Source organism: Carassius auratus, chromosome 34 (assembly GCF_003368295.1).
Source record: "Carassius auratus strain Wakin chromosome 34, ASM336829v1, whole genome shotgun sequence".
Taxonomy (NCBI): Eukaryota; Metazoa; Chordata; class Actinopteri; order Cypriniformes; family Cyprinidae; genus Carassius; species Carassius auratus.
In genome coordinates this window covers 7,715,033-7,734,490 of record NC_039276.1, presented here as the reverse complement: position 1 = coordinate 7,734,490, position 19,458 = coordinate 7,715,033, and the positions used below count along the sequence as shown (strand labels likewise).

The 19,458-nt window shown below is 36.1% G+C and overlaps 1 protein-coding gene across 3 annotated transcripts in view; it reads right to left on the bottom strand.

The window, feature by feature from the left end:
- The window catches only part of LOC113053062 (semaphorin-5B-like), a 129,752-nt gene extending 110,294 nt beyond the window's left edge, over positions 1-19,458 (bottom strand). For all 3 annotated transcript variants that reach the window (XM_026217719.1, XM_026217718.1, XM_026217720.1), the window contains exon 1: positions 19,330-19,458. The gene's annotated coding sequence lies outside the window, so the exon portion shown is untranslated. The remainder of the gene's footprint in view (positions 1-19,329) is intronic.

Below are 19,458 nucleotides of genomic sequence, written 5' to 3'. Positions count from 1 at the left end.
ACTGCTAGAAATCCCTCAAGACATATGAGTAATCGTGGTTAATGAAATGCGATCAGCTTTGTTCAATGGTCTCTTTGGGTAATATCAAGTTTAAGGTTACAATTCATAGCTTTACCATTTAATGCCTTTTCACAGCTGGGAATAAACCCAGGAAAATGATTCATTAAAGGATGACTAAATGAGGTTTATGCTAATCACCCATGTTGAAAGCGACGAACTGCGTGCTGTGGTAGGAATACGATGTGTCGGCTCATTCTTGGCTCACAACTAAGCACATCGTTGCTTGAGTGGGGGATGGCAGTGCACTGTGGGCGTACTCTCCAAACAACCAGGTGTTCACTGTGGGATAAACATTTGCTAACAGGCTCCAACAAGTTCCCCAGGGCCCGAGATTAAGGGAGTCTAGCAAGCTACAGATTTAGATTGGTGCTGCAGGTGGAAAGCAGGCTTTGGTTTGATCTCCGAGTTTTAATTTAACTGTGACTGTGGCAAAATGATTGTGTTGCTTCAGCAGTACTACTTTATAAAAGTTGCTCCTGGAATGTCTTGTGCAACCTACTGGTGGCCTTCCAGCTCTAAAGAAATACACAAAAAGGGAAAACATAAGTGATTGCTGTTAAGATGGATTCGACAACAGGTGCTAACCGAAGCCAACAGTTTCCAATTGTTTCTAAAAGGCAAACTATATAAAATGTTTATATATGGTAAATATTCTATAATAGACTTTAAATTAAAAAAGTTACTTGATATAATACTGTTAATATAATCTAAAGAAATATTACATTTATATAAAGGAAATATAAAAAATTAAGACATTTTAAGAAATTTCAGTAGTTCCAACATCTATCAGCATGAACAAACTGAACCATGCTAACCGATAAAACCTCAATTCGTAAATAATACCAGGCCATATCCGGCAAAAGCAGAAAGATTAGTATACTTTATTGAATTCAGGCACGTGGTAAAGGGGCCTGTACCATGAAGCCGGATTAGCTGGCTAGCCAGGTAATTTTCAGTTTAGTTTGCACCAATCTTGGGTTTTAGGTACCATGAATGTGGCTCGGCTTCATGGCCATAGTAATTTAAACTAAACAGTTAATCTGCTCCGTGGCAGGTTATGTTCTATGTAAGAAATCTCAACCTGAAGTTGGACCAATCAGGGGGCTGTACCATGAAGCTAGATTAGCTGTTTCAGTTTAGTTTGCACCAATCCTGGGTTTTATGTACCACGTACGTGGCTTGGCTTTTAGCGGCATTCATTGCCATAGTAATTTACACTCCACGGCTAATCTGCTCCGGGGCAAAAAAAATTATATAAGAAGTCTGGCTTTAATGATAATTACTGAGTCATTTTATGCTTTATATAATTAATGTGAGTTATATTATTATTTTTTATCTTTTAAACACAAGAAATTTTAGTTTAACAGTTATTATAAATCGTTTATTTTAAATAAATATAAATGTATACAGATCATGTAATATAAAAAACTGTAGTATCAATAGATACACACAAAAAAAAATCTTACCTTACATGTTCGAGTCTCACTATATATTTTATATATTTTAGATTTTATTTCTTGTGAGAGGTAAATCAAACTTGCTTTGTGTTGCAAGGCTTGTGATTGGCTGTTCGCCAGTGATGTCACACATTCATGTGCACTCGCTCCACAAACTCAGGATCAAAGCCTGAGTTGACAAAGAAAGTTGATGATCAGCATCATGGTACCAACAATGCTGAATTGGAGAGGTTTGGTTTTGTCAACTCGAAACTAATCCTGTAACTCTGAATTTGTTCATCTACCATCATGGTACAGGCCCCAGGACTTTATTCATAATAAGGACTGAAAATGTTAAATCCGATTTGGGCCATTTGATTTGATGCATTCAAAACAGTTTCATGTAAGATTCAAAATGTGACCCAAGTGCAAACCATTAGAGAATGAATCTATCTCTGGACATGGCCAGAGTCAATGTCACCCTCATTAAGAGCCAAAAAATACTTTTTCTTAATCATTAAATAAAACAAATCCTGCAGGCAGTGTGAGGAGAAAGATGGCGAGACAACAAAAGACCATATACGTAATTATATTGAATCAAGTAAAACCAATGAATGTTCACAAACCAGGATCAACATATAATTGCTTTTCATTTGTGATTATTAAGACACATGATGTTGTTATTATGTTTGTAAATGTACCTTTATAGGTCCTGTTAGGCAGTGGTCCCTTCATATGGATGACAGATATACAAGTCATTTACAAACATGAATATGAACGGTCAAAGCAAAAAGATTCAATCTGAAGGAGAAAACACAGAACTGAGCATTTAAACCAATAATCTGAAAATTTAGACATTGTTTATATCAATTGCATTTAGTCAGCAGGAGGCTGAAGACCCACACAAAAGCAACCAATGAAAGGCTGAGAAATGTGGTCCACAGCTGGGTCGGTGGCCCGGTGTGACTGCGATCGGAGGGACCGCATCTGCAGTAATTACGCCTCCCACAGTGGATCTAATAACGCCCACCCTGAATCAATGCAACAAGTCTGGAGTGGCACTATAAATAGCATCAGCCCACTTTTCAGTAGTTTTTGCTTGATATTATATATGCATATTACTCTCAGCAACATAGATATTATGTACTATGATGTATTAAACTGGCTGCCCTTTCCTCAACTAGTTTAAGTCTATTCTCAAAATTATGGTTTACTGTTTGTTTTATTCAAAGTAGAATTATAATCCATTATGTCTCACACAATACCGATCCTGTGATGATTTTCAGCTCGCATTACTTCAGTATTCAGTGCCACATGATCCTTCAGAAATCATTCTAATATGCTAATGTGGAGTGCAAAAATTATTTCTTATTATTATCAATTTTAAAAACAGCTGTGCTGCTTTCTTATTTATTTTTTTTAAGAAATCATGATACAGTTATTTTTCTAGGTACTTTGATGAATAGAACGTTTAAAAACAGCATTTATTAGATGTAAAAAACACTATGCATTTCTTAACTGTTGCTTTTAATAATACTGAGGATTTTAGTCTCCAGCGTCTGTCTGTCAAACATCAGACGTCAGCGACATCAAAAGTCAAGATCACAGCAGAGTTTCTGCAGCACTCAATGCCTGGTGCCATTAAAAGTTCACCTCTCTCAATTTATGCCAACTAACTTGCTTCATCTCATTGTTGGAGTTCTAAGCTAATGAACACACTGGAACTTTTCTATAAATTAAACTGAATTAAAGTCAATGGATGAAGTGCCAATCCTGTGAGTAATTACTGCCAGTCAGATGAATCACAAAGCCACAGAATGTGCTCCCGTCTCCTGATGGTCAACAGGGTGATTAATGATTCAGAGTAAACCTCTCGCTTTAATGAGATCATTACAGAAAACAAATAACCCCTGGATGGGCAACCTAGCTGTCTTTTTTTCAAAGCATCGGGGGCACACACTTAGTTAACTAACTTAATGTAAGCATGTTAATCAATCTATCATTTTTTTTAATATGACTGTATGAACTCTTTGAAATATTGTAATCTTCTGGACTGGAATGAATGAGATTTATTCAGGCATTCAATACAAAAACACATTACTCAACACAATCTAACACACGCAATACTCTAATTAGTTCATTTAAGCATCTGCCCTGATGATTAAATTGCTTAAACAAAAACAGGCTGTAATAACCTGCTGAAGTCAAGTAGGGCTGAGCTTGGCCTGTACATGGATGGGACACCTCCTGTGTAAACTAAAGTTGCTGGGAGAGGTGTTAGTGAGGCCGTCAGGGAGTGCTTACCCTGCGATCTGTGTGGGTGCACACCAGGCCAAATCTGCCCACTGGTCCCCCATCCATCATAGCCTCTGAATCATACCAGCTATAATTGACTATATCGCTTTCCTCTCCACCAAAACGCATCATTTAGACAGATTCTGCAAACTGTTAGGGTTGAGTTTCTTGAATGAGTGCCTGAAAAGCACTAAAGAAACATTTATTCTACTGTCTGAAAGCCTGAAAATTTTCAAGAAATTATATAATGAATTTAGAAGTACTCCGATACAAAGAAACAAATGAATTAATGGAGCACAAAGTATTGTTTGTCATCTGATCATTTGATATTAACATACAGTAGCTATCACCATCAGGTTAATCTTCTTAATTTTTTAACAAGAAATTAAAAACACAAACATATAAATACATATAAATACACACACACACACACACACACTAACATTAAATTTCCATTTAAAGAAATAATACCTTTATTTAGCAAGTGATGGATTAAACTGATCAGAAGTTAAGACCTTTAAATTGTTAAAATATATATATATATATTGAACTTTCTATACCTCAAAGAATCCTGATAAAAAGTTTCATGATTTCTACAAAAATTTTGAGCAGCACTGTCCCTTTTAAAAAATAATTAATAAATACAAAATACTGCTACAAATTCAGCTTTGCCTTTAAATTTTTGACATTTTAAAATAAATTTAAAAAACCCAGTTAATTGAAGTGAAGTGGCATGATGTGTAGCCAAGTATGGTGTCCATACTCAGAATTATTACTCTGTATTTAACCCATCCAAATGTACGCACGAAGCAGTAACAAGTGAACACACACACACACACCCAGAACTGTGTGTGTGTGTAAATCACAATTTTTTTACATATATCAAATGCAACTTTGGTGAGCATAAGAGACTTCTTTCATGCACCCTTAAAAATCCTTATCCCAAAGATATGAATTGTAGTGTATATGATATAATTAAATTGTATCTCTGTCATGTTGTTGAGACAGTCTCTGCCTAACAACTTCATATTACAAAGACCTACATTCAACATGATTGTTTTCCATTTTTCTCTCCTGTCACAATGGGCTGAAGCAGTACAGTGCGCTCTGAATGTCACTGTGGCAGGAAACTACAGCAGCAGAGAGGGAAGATCTGATCAGCAGCATCTCTATCAATGTCATAATTAAGACTTTCAGAGGGCAGATGTAAAGAGGAGAAATAATTGACGTAGGATCAAATGTACACTCGCTCACAGATAAATGTCTGTGAGGTCTAGCATTCATTAGCGGCGGAGAGCCGAAATAGATAAGCAACACATTTAGAGATAGTGACTGGACGATCAATTTTTTAATTTAAGCAGTGTGAGACAAGCCACACATGCAGTCACCGCTTTTTCTTCTCCGTGCAAATGGCAAATAACAACACTAAAGCAGCATCTGCCAGCTTCATAATGTCATGACTAACAAAAAAAAAAAAAAAGTACAGCTTAAGATGTTATTGCATTTCAAAAAATATTTCTATGTACAGTATGTAAGCTTCAGACAGATATATATGGCCATTTAGGCACATGCATGGCAGTTTCTAGACATTTGGAGGCCCTATAGGCAAAATTCATGTTGGAGGCAATGCAACATATCAAACATGAAAGAGAAGACAATGCTGAATAAAGTTGTAGTTTTTGCTATTTTTGGACCAAAATGTATTTTCGATGCTTCAAAAAATTCTAACTGACCCTCTGATGTCACATGGACTACTTTGAAGATGTTTTTATTACCTTTCAATGGAGGGACAGAAAGCTCTCGGACTAAATCTTAAGCATCTTAAACTTTGTTCTGAAGGTCTTACGGGTTTCCAACGATGTGAGGGTGAGTCATTAATGACATAATTTTCACTTTTCGGTGAACTAACCCCTTTAACAAACACTTCCAGTGAAATAAAAAGCCACTTTTTTTGGTTATTAAATCCGTACTGTATCTCAAAGCTTGATCCATCCTATTCATTAAATAAAAGGTACTCTTCAGAAATAGTTAATGGTTTCTCTCCAATTCGAAAGCCCACATTTACTTTTTTCATTGTTACAATGTAAATCTCAAAGAGACAAAAAAAAATCTGACATTGGCACTGAATTCACTTCTATTGACAGTGATACTAACTTCTAAGAGAGGAGAAGAAGAAAAAAAAAAAAAGACTAAACGCAGCATAGCAGCATCACAAATTGGCCGTCTACACTTAACAAGCTTCTATTTTATGTCTTGTTTATTCCACTCACAGCACAGTGGCAGCAGTTCTGTCATTTTACAAACCCTAATAAATAGAAGCACGCTTTTGTAGAGTCAAAGGCTGGGCTGTCGCTACATTGTAAACTGCTGAGGGCTGCCGGGCTCAGTGCCAGCTAAGACGCAGTAAGACATGTTTACTGTTAACAGTTGGAGGGAGATTGGTATTTAGTGAGGGTGAGGGGGGGGCATGTGAAGTTGGCTCATGTTGGCTCAGCACTGGATCTAAACCTCCAAGTATCAGCTCTGCATGCCTACGGGATGATCAGGCCACCCTAGGCCAGATGAAATGGAACTAGTACCACAGGAGGCAGAGAGTCAATGAGGTGGCCATTAAGCTTCTTTCCCATGATGGCATGAGTAATGGAAGACTTACACTTGTTCCATACATGTTCTGTTGGTCATGCCATGAAAAGGGAATTGCAGGTCTTTTTTACAGGCAAAGACAGCTGGGGAGATTTAGGTATATTCTAAAATAACAGAATTCAACAAGTCATAAAATCATGCATATTTCAAGGACTAGTTCACCAAAAAAAAAAAAAAGAAAGAAAGAAAAAGAAACCCCCTCATCCTCATGTTCTAATCCTGTATAACTTTCTCTCTTCTGTGGAACAGTACACATCATAAATATAAATATAAATAGTTTCAATTTGTGGGGTGGAATGTTGTTTGGTACCCAACGTTCTTCAAAATATCTTCAAGTTCTACAGAAGAAAATAAATCAATACAGGTTTACGACTTGAGGTTGTCCAAATGTTGACAGAATGTTCATTTTTGGGTGAATTATACCTCTGACATGCCTTTTACTTTACTAAGACATCAACATCAAAAACTGTGCATTCAATCAAACTGCTGAATTAGGTCACAAATCCATTGTACTTTGGTAGAAGTAGCATGGACAGGTTCTGCCATTTGCCACAATCATCAATTCACATTACGTATATGACATTTGTGATGAGCACATACAAACTACAGTGCTTCATTTTGCACCTCGAATCATAAAACCTCTAAAATTCAAATGACATTCACAAAGTCGTTGGGTTGATGCAGTACATGCTAATTCAGTTTAGCATTGTATTTGACGTCCAATGTAAAATCTGGAGAAGTTGAGTCACACTAGTATAGATGACCCTCTGCAAACTTTAGTTTAATTATCAATTTATGAATATAAAGGCATATATATCTATATTCATAATATCAGGCTAGAGAAACCTTGGGGAATGCTTATGAAAGCAGCTCGATGCAGTTTTATTGGTGATCTGGAAAACATTCAACTCACATTGATCGGTGGGGCCAATATAGTCGCTCCAGACAGACGAAGTACAACTGATCTTAAAGCGTAAATAAATACAGATGGTGAAATTAATAGAAAACTTTTCATATGTTTGCTGCATTTCCTTTAAATCACAAAGAAAAACCAAATACCAAGATGGCTCTGAAGGTCCTGCAATGCATTATTTACACTCTCCATATTGATTTTTTTTTTAATTGGTTGCACTGGTTGTACTCTTGGGACACACTGCCTGGATTCACTGATCGACTGAACTGGTTATCCACTGCTCTTCTAGAGGGTCCTTCATCCACCTCCATGTGTGCCTTTGTAGTTCAGAGTGTGTTGGCATGCAGGTCCATATCCACCCTCAAACCCTCTAAAACTTTAAAAACTTTCCTCTTGGGAAGCTTTCAATAGGGCCCTTGTCCAAGGCCTTGCACTCTACTGTTAGAAGGGGAGGTCTATAAGAAGACATATTTACTTTAAACATCAAACATTTTGCCTGCCTGATTTAGAGAAGTGTGCTTGTATGGCACTTTCTTCATAGGATGTGTTCCTGTGAATGGCATCTTCACTTAAGGCAAGAAGCAAGTCAGGGCTAGTAGCAAATAAGTTGCAGTTTACTGAGCCAAATACCGTGCTTCTTGTACTTGACTGCAATAACAAGGTTGCTAGTTACTAGTTTTTTTTATCCATCCAATTATCCTGACCTGTCATGACACTGGTTATGCTCAGCCTATATATACTGCATAAAACGAATATATTGTTCAGAACTTCAAAATAATGATTTCCAAATAATGTAAAATACAATGGTGAGAATGATTATAAATCATACACAATGATAATGTGACATTTAAGGAACAATTAAAATTAAAACAGTGGTGATTCTGTAAATCCATTATGACTAATGTGTGAACTTTATGAAAATTGTGTGATTTCAGGTTCAAATCGGATGACCACATTTGTACTGATTTGTTTTAAGGTTTAAAAAATAAATAAATACAAATTCAGAAGGTATACAAGGTATTGTTGCTATATATGGAGTTAGATTTAATTAAGTTTTGATACACTCATAATGAATTAACCGCACATAATGTAAAAACTGCACATAATGTAATGCGTATTACATTATTATTGTAACAAAATTTTCATAATGTAATAATTTTCTCAAATGTTTATTTTATAAGAAATGTATTACATTATGAACACACTGTAGTCACTTATAAGTTGATAACAGTTCATGAGGTAATACCAGCACATAATTTAAAACAATTATTATTATGTTTACAATATCATAATTATCTTTCAATAAAATACATTTGAGCACAAAACAATCATAGTTTTATTAAACAAAAATCAGGCTTATTAGGCCACATGGTGAAAAAAAAAAGTAATATAAAAAGGTCTAAATTTTGTGATTATGACATGCTAAATTTATGCTAAAGGCCTGGTTTCACAGACATTTTTTCAACTAAGCCAGAATTAGACCACAGTTCAATTAGGACATTTACATATTTTTATAAACATGCCTTAGAAAAAAAACATTACTGGTGTGCATTTTGAGAAGAAATAAAGGCACCGATATATTTTAAGATCAGAAAGAGTTTCTTTCAGTTGTACCAGCTCAGATTTACATTTTAGTCTGGCATTAGGCCTTATCTAAACGGGGGAATAGTCATTTAAATGGCTGTTATAAAAACTTGTTTATATTCTACACAAATTTATAGGCCTAATGTTTTTATAACTTGTGATTTATGATTAGACGGTTTTATCTTCCTGAGGTAAATGTCACCTAACTGACACATCCTTCACAGGCTGTAATACTGATGATTTCCCTGGGTAAAACCACTTATAGGCACAGAAATGATGTGTGAATGTAAGCTGTACTTTATTTTTCAACATTACCTCTGATATACATTCATGTTATAACTTTTATTAAAATGAAGAATTGTTCATTCAACTGGTGCTCCATGCTGCCGTTGCCTGAGGCAGATAACGCAATCTATCCCAGACTGCATAAGATTTTGGAAACTTTAGTTTTTTTCAAAATTTGTTCAGAAAAAATGTCTTCAATTCAAGGACATAGGATGTATATATGTCAGCAAACTGCGCTCTTTCAAGAATGTTTATTTACTGCATGGTCAAAGTAAGAACATAATCTAAGTGTTTAAAACCTGCAAAGCGTGATTGCCAACTGTTCCCGTATTTAAGCAACATTCATTGTTAAATCCATACAGAAAGCAGTTTATCATGTCATAAAAAAGAGCACCCTTAGTTGAAACTGTAATAACTGAATATTTGTGAAACTCTTCTGTGCATATTTACATTTGCACTCTGGAGAGCATCAGATGTTTCTATTTACAAAGGCAGCATTGAGTAGTGTAGCTTATCACAGACACGTCCATTGAGTCAATGAACTGAGATGAGTGACAGACTCAGTGCATTTGAAATTATAAAAGGGAGCACTTTATACACATACTAGAATAATGCACTCAGAATTTTAATTAAAGAGGTTTTATGTTTTTTTTTTCATGATTCTAAGACAATGTCGTCTCACTAAATTTCAGCGTGAACACATTTACTTTGCCTAATCCATTCATGTACAAATTAATTCCAAAAAGAAATTCATTTGTACATGAAAAGATTGAGCAAAGCAAATAATATGTTCACGTCTGAGATTCATTTTGGCATTTATCTCTTTATATATCTCTTACTGTATATATATTATACACATAGGCTAAATAACAGCACAAATATTCTAAATGTCCTTATACTTTTTTCTAAGTATCTTTATATAATTATGACAATATTACAACATTTTTGGTCAGTTTATAATGTAATACATTTCAAGCTCAAGATTTTATTTCATTTTGAGAAAATCATTACATTTATATTACAATAATAATGTAATACTTATTAAATTATGTGCAGTTTTTACATGTGTGTTTATTATGTGGTTATTACATTATGAGTAGCTACGCCCACCAACTAGTTCTTTTCAATTTCACATACATTGTGTCATTGCAAGAGATATCTTATCCATTCATCCATCCATGTGTCTATCCTACTTCACTGCACACCCCAATGCCCACAATATAAATATAGTCTATCAAACAGTATGTAGCACACGACACAACATGACTTAAGCAGAATGTGGATTGACATGCATGCCAGCAGGACAAGCAATACCAAGAAAACTGAAGGAATTTTCATATGGGTCACATGAGAATAAGTCAGACGTCTGAGGACAGCTGTGAGCTGCTCTTGACTAATGGTAAAACAAGAACAAAGTCATCCATCTATGTTTATAGATTTTTAACTGAAATCCCCATTACAGGTTATCTTGAGCGAATCAAGAAAATCTACTTAACAGAAAACCATCCCAGCCCAAGGATAATATTCAGATCCAGACATTACTCATTACCCTGCAAGGACACAGACTTGGAAGTTGGAAGTGGGGACAGGGTCACCTCTTAGTCGTGCACCCACAATTGTAATTTCAAAAGAAAAATGACTTCCACCAGATCTTTGAGCGGTAACCACTCCTCGCACTAACAAACTAGCAGCAAAAGCCGAGCCTTCAGATTCCCCATATATTTAACTCACTAGTTTTGGTCATAAATCTGCATGAGCTTTATTATTTATTGATAATGAGTGCAGGATGGAATTAGGAGACAGGGTGGTCCCTGGATGTTCTGTGTTGATGTGGACTGGACATTAATCACTGTCAAACAAGGTTCTGTCTGTCGATGTGTTTGAGACAGACTTTTGTGCCCCAACCGAGAGCTACTTCTTATCACTATAGAAACTGCAACCAACCACACCACATACAGACTATACTAAACTAGAAAATAAGTTTTTGATGCTAAATGTATGACTATAGACTGCAGAATGAACAACAGCCAAAACATAAGTCTTCTAGGTATGAACTTCCTTAATATACTGTAAGCCTATCTCTTTAAATCTGTGGTATGCTTAAACACTTCTTGACTCAACATAAGGCCAAATATGACACTTTTTCCACGGCTATGGAAACCTAGTCCGATCTTCATTTTTTCCCTCAAGGGGTCAATTTATAGACCTTTATGGGGTGTAAGACATATTGAATCACGTGTAGAAGAAAGGCAAGGACCTAAGAGGAAGATCACTTCAGGTCAGAGAGATAAGAGGCTCGGTCCAGGGCATGAATCTTGAATGCACCTGATAAGTGACTCTGGTGGCTTTTTCCATTCTGAGGCCTTTTGTTCATCTGTCTAGCTGTATTCAGATGTGACTGAAAGCAAAGGGCAATTAATATCTCATTTTACAGCCAGAGTTTACATGGTCTGTCATTCTGGATCTGAAAGGCATTCCATTCAAATCTACATTTTGGAAATATGCCAGGCTATTGTGGCCTTTTTGAATTACCTATCAAAATTCAATATTAGAGTTCATACACTTCTGGAAATTACTGTTAGCCAGAGGATGAAAGAAAGAATTGTCAGACTAAATAATAACCCTTTCTTTTATTTAGCCGAGCTGAATAAAATTGATTTCTCCATTTCGTTTAGAGGTTGTGATAAAAAATCAGGTGTGCAAACACTGGATTAAAGATTCTCAGTGGACAGTGACAGTGAGAAGTCAGAGAGTGGAAATTCTATATCTGTAGAGTGGTGGCTCTACATTAGTGTTCTTAATTTAAGTCATTTAAGGCATCTTGTTTCTCAACCGCTCAGCTCTGGAAAGCTCTGAAATTATAATTTACTTATGATTTAACTTTAAAAGACCACAATTTACACAATCAAACCATTTAGCAAAATGCTTTCCTGTAACAATATTTTTAGACTCATTTTTTGGACCAAACGTCCAGATCCACTAAATGAATTGGACTCTTAAATATGCTTAAATGCTTAAATATGAAACTCTATCTAGGAGAACTTTCTTTTATCACCAGATTTTAAACAGTGATGTAGCATTTTGTCACACTACTTGGAAAAAACAGCTTGTTACTGGAAAAGCTATACTCTACTTCATAAACATCTGAACTATGGTGAATCGGTTTAAAATGTGTTTAAGCTAGTAGCAACAGTATTTTATTCAAACTAATGCTGGAACATCCTGTTGATATGAAATTTATTTAAAATTTAAATTAAAATTTAATAAAAAATTAAATTAAATTTATACATTTAGCAGATGCTTTTATCCAAAGCGACTTACAGTGCATTCAGGCTATCAATTCTTACCTATCATGTGTTCCCAGGGAATTGAACCCCCAACCTTACGCTTGATAGCGCAATGCTCTACCAATTGAGCTACAGGAAACTATGATATAAAATCTAATTTTTGTTTCAGAGTGAAAAAAAGGTAAGCTTACTTTAAATCTCTCATCTTCATCTTCACTTATAACGCACAATGTGATTTTATGTCTTATTTTAAACTTTATCTCACAGTTACCAATTGGTAATATTCTCCATATCTATAGGGTAACACAGATCATTTGACTGCAAATTACTTGAAATCTCTCATCTTCATTTATAACACAATGTGATTTTATGTCTTATTTTAAACATTATCTCACAGTTACCAATTGGAAATAGGCTCCATATCTATAGGGTAACACAGATCATTGGACTGCAAATTGCTCATTCATCTATTCCCAACAGAAATAGTTGAGTGGTATTATAACTAGACATTTTACCTTGTGAAAAAGATACAGGACTGAACATGAACATTTTAGGGGAGATAGCAAAGTGCCTCGGACCTGGAGTATTAAATCACTAGAATGGGGACAATGTTCCCACCGTGCTCCACAAAAGCATCAACACCCAGCTCCCATAGTTGTGCAAGGTCACCCATTGCACTGAATGGGCCCCCTTTCTCCAGCTTTTGGGGGCTTCACCAACAACACCATCAATGGGCATAGTGTTCCTCCCCCACAATGGGCAAATCAACTGTGGGAGCATTTTGGTCTCTACCCTTTTCCCCGTCTCCTCATTGAAGCTTCCTTCGACCGAACAATGCCAATGAAAAGATGCATTCCTTCACGTCCGCTTACATACAACTGCATCCCTCCCTTGACAGTGAGCTGAAGAAAACCAAATATTAAATTGGCAATCCACTGTTCACTATAACAAACGACAAACAGTTAACTTGATTTCTCAAAGTGGAAGCATTTACATCTAGACATTTGTTATTTATTAAAGATATTTCGCCACTCGTCTCACTGGCTTCAGGAGCTGACAGGAACTCTTGAGAGAAAACTTACTTCAGCCTGCTAAGAGACGCGATTTCTCAATTGCGAAAAAGGTGGGATTAAGGAAGTGTAGCATTCGTTTAATTAGAACCCACAAGAGTGAGCAATGCGTCTCGCTTGATTTGTGTAGAAACATCTCCATGACAACATAGAACGTAATTATCCAAGGTTTAATTGTTTGCTGCGTTTCAGCAGCCGTCTGTCTGAAAGACATTTGGCAAAAAAACTAAAAAACTACAACAAACGTGTTGACAAGATAAGACTCCAGACAAATTGAGCGCCTTCAATCACATCAAGTATTAATTAGGGCTGCAGACATCGAGCAGCTCAGCCGTATCCCAGATCACATTTCACAGACGGAGTAGCGCCCCACCATTCATCCACACCAGTTTTCTGACATTCAGAAGGGATGCGCTACGGACAGTTGCACATTTTAAAACAATATGCAGCCACATATTATGAAAAATTCACAGCCCAAGATGATAATCCATCAACTCGATTTGTTTTTCCAGCCTAGCTCCAGATGAACTGTTTGGGGAATACATTTAATTCAACACACCCCACCATCCCTACCCCCTTGACAAACAAAAGACAGCAGGGCGTTCCTACAATATTCTTGAGAAGCAGCCAAAGGCCACCAAACTCCTTCTGTTCCACCCCTTGATAGCAAGAATAATAAAGAAGCATTTCATGAAAAGCAACAATTCACACCAATCAGGGGATGAAAATAGAGAACATCACAAAAACCTTCATTCACGTTCAGAGACAGCCTGGGAAAACCATAAGCTCAGTTTCCTGTTTCAGAACCAACGGCACCACAGGTTCAGGAGATGTCGCATGTACCACCAGACAAGCCACTGAGGCTAAACTATGATAATTCTTTGAATGGTCAACTTAATTATGTCTCTGGCTCTCTCTCTCTCTCTCTCTCTCTCTCTCTTCTTCAAAGATTTTACTTGCAAAAACCATAAATTTGACAGTATTTGACAAAAATTTTAGATCAGCGTATCACTTAATGACAGTCTTTGTAAACTGCAAAAAGAATGTGAACATGGTCCACGGTCAGATTCTTTAATTAGCTAACAGAGAGTTTTTGAGGTGCTTTCTGCCTGGCATTCATTTTGGACATATGTGGGAAGCAGAGGTATGTGGACATAGCATTTACAGTAAAGCAAATCATTCAAGTTTAACGCCCTATTCATCCTCATAAGCACTTTCTGATGTGTCATGTGAGAATGCATCAGAGTACCTATGTAGTAAAGGATTTATAGAGTTTATATTTATCATGTACATGAACACTCTCTAGTACATTATGAAATCTGGTAAAGCATTAAGAAGCTTCTCTCAAAAGATAACACAGAGACATAGCAGAAATAGGCATGGCTACCAGGTTTGGGAAGACTAAAGGAGAAGTGCACTTTCATTGTTTACTCACCCTCCACTTCTTCCAAACCAGTATGAGTTTCTTTCTTCTGTTGAACACAAAAGAAGACATTCTAAAAAAATGTAGTATGCGGACAGTTGATGGGCACTACTGACTTCCATATATATATATATATATATATATATATATTTATAAAAATAAAATTTCTTCTTTTGTGTTCAACAGAAGAAAGAAACTCATACAGGTTTGGAACAAGTGGAGGTTGAGTAAATGATACCATTGCAATGAAGTGAGCTACTTCTTAAAATAAAACACTGGCCACAATTGCAGAGCATGAAAGCTTCCAGGCTTCTTATCAATGCCAGAAAAAGGGAATGTCAAATGAAAAATAATTTTCAGGAGACATAACCAGCAGGGCAGTATCAGCGATTATTATGCTTATCACACAGCTAACATCACTAAGAGACCTTTTAGAAGAGCCTACTAGAAACCTTCCTATAAATATGGTTTTAAAAAAAGTCTGCCTACTCTGGCAGTTACCTTACACCCCTCCAAAATGCTTTGAAACACTGTGCATACAATAAGTTCCAGATCCTAAACTAACTTTAGCTTAACCCTCAAAACTAAACATGCAATTTCTCTCTTAAAAGCTAAAAAAAAAGTGATAATAAAGAGGGTTTTGAATGATGTCGACTCATGAATGGCTCTTTAACTTACTTTATTTAGAAACTCAGGCATATTGCGCGCGCACATTTTAGCTGGAACATATTAGCAGATCAGTTCTTATGGAAGATATCATTAGAATAATTCAGAAAGATGAATTCTGGGTGCCTTGAGGAGATCTAATATACGTAGAAGTGCTATGATAGAGAAAATGTTCTTTAGACATTAATGAATGTGTAAAACTGTATTATGAGCACGAAGAATCTGCTGACAGCTTTTCAGAGGAAACTTTATATGACTTTACACCACATTCACTCTCATAATGTTCAGAAACTGTCTGGCTTTAATACTTCTGCAGTACACAAAATAGATTTTGAACTGTTTTGGTGACCACTGACTTTCACCGAATGGACAAATATTTCTGAAAAATAAAATGTCTTACAGTTTTGGAAGGAAATGAGGGTGAGCTAAAGATGACAGAATTATCAAGTTCATACAACTCACTAACCCCAAAACAAGACGGAAGTACACTTGACATTGACATTCTATTCCATGCAGTCAAATCTATTACCAGTCAGATCAAGTTCTTTCCCATTAAACTTTTATCCATACTGTCCTTCTCAAATGATGACTCCACATCAGAAATAATTCACATGGCACATCTTACATATGCATCGCTAAAACTTTGATAAAGGGCTACTAAGTCATCACTCAGCGCTAAAATAATTTATTCAGAAATCTAATGCAAATGATCAGATTTCCTTGCATTTCCACATCTCATTTCTATGGATGTCACTCACTGACCGATGTCCAGATGAGGCCACTACTTAATCACTAACAAAATGACAAGGGATCACATAAGATCATTACACATGAACACCTACTTTACATTTGAAAAGTGTGGCCTCATGCACTATGAAAACATATGAATAGATTGACATATGTGGTAGTGGTGGGAGGGGGAGAGCTATATGAATATTAATACTTGTACACAAAGCCTTTAATGAACCGGTAAACAAACAGCCTCTTTAGGTTAAAAGAGATGTTCCAAAGCCTCAGGCTCAGGTAGACATGCACAATGAGTGATGGTGAAAATCTACTGTGGAGTGTCAGACTTCTGCGAGTGAGTCATACTATAAGGACCACCTTGAGGTTTGCTCTTGAAATTGATGTTGAAAGCACAGTCTGAACCTATAGAAATCCTGATCAAGAACCCAAGAATAAAGCATCATTAATAAAAAATTGAGATGCTTGGTCCTAGTGAAGCCTCAGCTAAACAAACCCTACATATACATGCTTTTCCAAGAGGCATCCATATAAACATTGTGGTGATGGGTGTTTGGGTAAGAATAAGTGGACAGACGGTGCTTGACTAGAATAAGCGTGTGTAAATAAAGCTCCAAATCCCCCTGAGGACAGTCAAGCTAAACATACTAAACCAGGCCTAATTTATTCTCACTATAAATGAAAGACAATGGGCTCTAAAGGTTTAACAATGGGGAAATATCTTAGGATTCATTCACCCTACCACTATCAAGGATGAAACTGAGTCAATGGGAAGAAGAAAAAAAAACGAGATTTCAAAGCACATTCCCACTTTTTTTTTTTTTTTTTTTTTTGAGATTACTATACCTGGATCCATAATGATTTTCCTTTCAAGCCCCTTCATTTTCTAAACGAATGTGCTGATCAGTCTTAAATCGAACCTTGATGTTGTCCTGAGAGAGCAGCATGTAAGCTTGCACATCTTGATACATAAAAGCTCTTTGATTTTAGCTTAAAAGAACATCAAATGCATCTATCATTTATCCCTACTTAGCCAACAATGAGAAATCTAAGGATTGGAACAGATTTGAACCGCTCAATCGTTTGCTTTTGATGAAATTACAGCATTTTCAACAATGTTGTTGTTATTACTCTGGAATAAACCACAAGACCTTGATTAGTTGCTTGAGGTAGGCTATGTTTGATTGGAGTTACAGCACCGCAGGAAGATAGATTCCCAGATGTAGCGCCACTGATTTGGATTGTTCCAGGCCAACAGGTGATTTTCCTTCTGTTTGTGTGCTATCAGCCATCTCTTATGAGAGAGTGCATTGGCTACAAGACTCGACACTGCCCCCTGCCGTTTTTGTGCATCGCTGCCATCTATGTTCTGTATACACCTGCTCTTCGGTTCGCGAAGAGAACTTCATCAAAAGCGAACCAAAATGCAATCGTTTCAGCTCCAACGACAGTGTGAAGTAAAAAGGTTTAAAATTAAGTAATTTTTTTAAAAGCCTATTTTTTATCATTGGGAATACTAAAAACAAATAAATGAAAATTGAGCCACTTTGTGTAAGAAAGCCGAAGCACAGATTTGAGCTCATTGTAAAAATGCGCGAGGCTGAGAATGAAGAGTTAAATCAGCCAAGAAATATGTCTTGCAGATATGACCCCCAAAATAAGTTTTAAACAAAAACACGTCCTAAAATATAAGTAAACTGTCAAAATATTTTATAATAACGTTACTGTTTATGGAGGCTACATATTCACATTGCTGACCGTAAGCCATTGGTCTACCTTTTTTTTTTACTGTAGACTACATCTGGTTTCATTGCATTGGCGCCTTTGTTTTGTTATTCTAAAGCGAGCTAAAGTTAAAAGCGAAATATGAAAGGAAGTTTTTTTCTTTTCTTTTTTTTTTTTTGTATGTGATTATGAAGAATACAAGTTGTAGCCTGTTAAAAATGTCTTATGGATAACATCCACCATTGTCCACCATTCACATATATCTGACAGTGTCTTTCAGTGTCAAACATAGTGACTCACGATTGTTTCTTGTTTTTTTTGTTTTGTTTGTTTATTTGTTTGTTTGTAAAAAGCTAAACGCTGGTCACGGTCTCCAAATAACAAATAAAATACGAATAGTCTTTCTGTTAAGACTTATAAAGTTGTGCGGATATGTAGCCTATGTGTAGCTGAGAGAAAACATTTCCCTCCACCTCTTCTGAGAATCTTATTCACAAATCTTGTGCAAACGTAGATTAAAAGTAGATTATAAAAGTACAAATATGTCCCTCAAATGCCAAACGATGATAAAGGAGAGTGAAATGCAGCGTGTTTTACTGGTGGCTCGAGCGTTTTGATCCCAAAGCAAAATTCCTCGGATCCTGAGCAGAACGTGAGCAGCGAGTAAATTCCGCGTCAAGATAAAGGTGTACTGTACTGAATACCGTGTTCATGTGTAACATTTACCTTTATCTGATAAAACTGAGAGAAGGGGACTGTTTAAAAGACATAACATCCCCACAGTAAGGGTTTTGTTATCACCATAAAGATAGAAAATGTGCTTATAAACCAGGTTTTATTAGATAACTCTTTAATCATTTATAAAGCAACTAAATTGGGCTACTAAAATTGCTACTCGTTCATGCGAACCCACTGGCTTATTACAAAACATGGGCTACTTTTAAATCTTTGTATTTCTGATTAAACAATATAAACATATGTTTATATTCTTTCCAGATTAAAAAAAAAGAAGAATAATAAATAGCTAAATAAAAAATCACAGAGATTGGCTGAAATGTTGATATCAGTATAATCTGGCAGCAGAACTCTTGACCACAGAAGTTCATAAAGTATCATCCTAGTCCAGCAAACATTAGAGGCGGTTTCTATAAATTACTACATTTAAAGGTGAGGTAATGATATCTGAGAGTGTTTTTACCTTCTGGTGTTCTTCCTCTGGAGTAAACTCTACCGTACATAAAACGCAACGCATAAACCGCAATCTCCCTTTTGTGTAGGTCTCCTGTGCTGTGTCTCTTTTCTGTGAATGACTTCCACAGTTCGACCT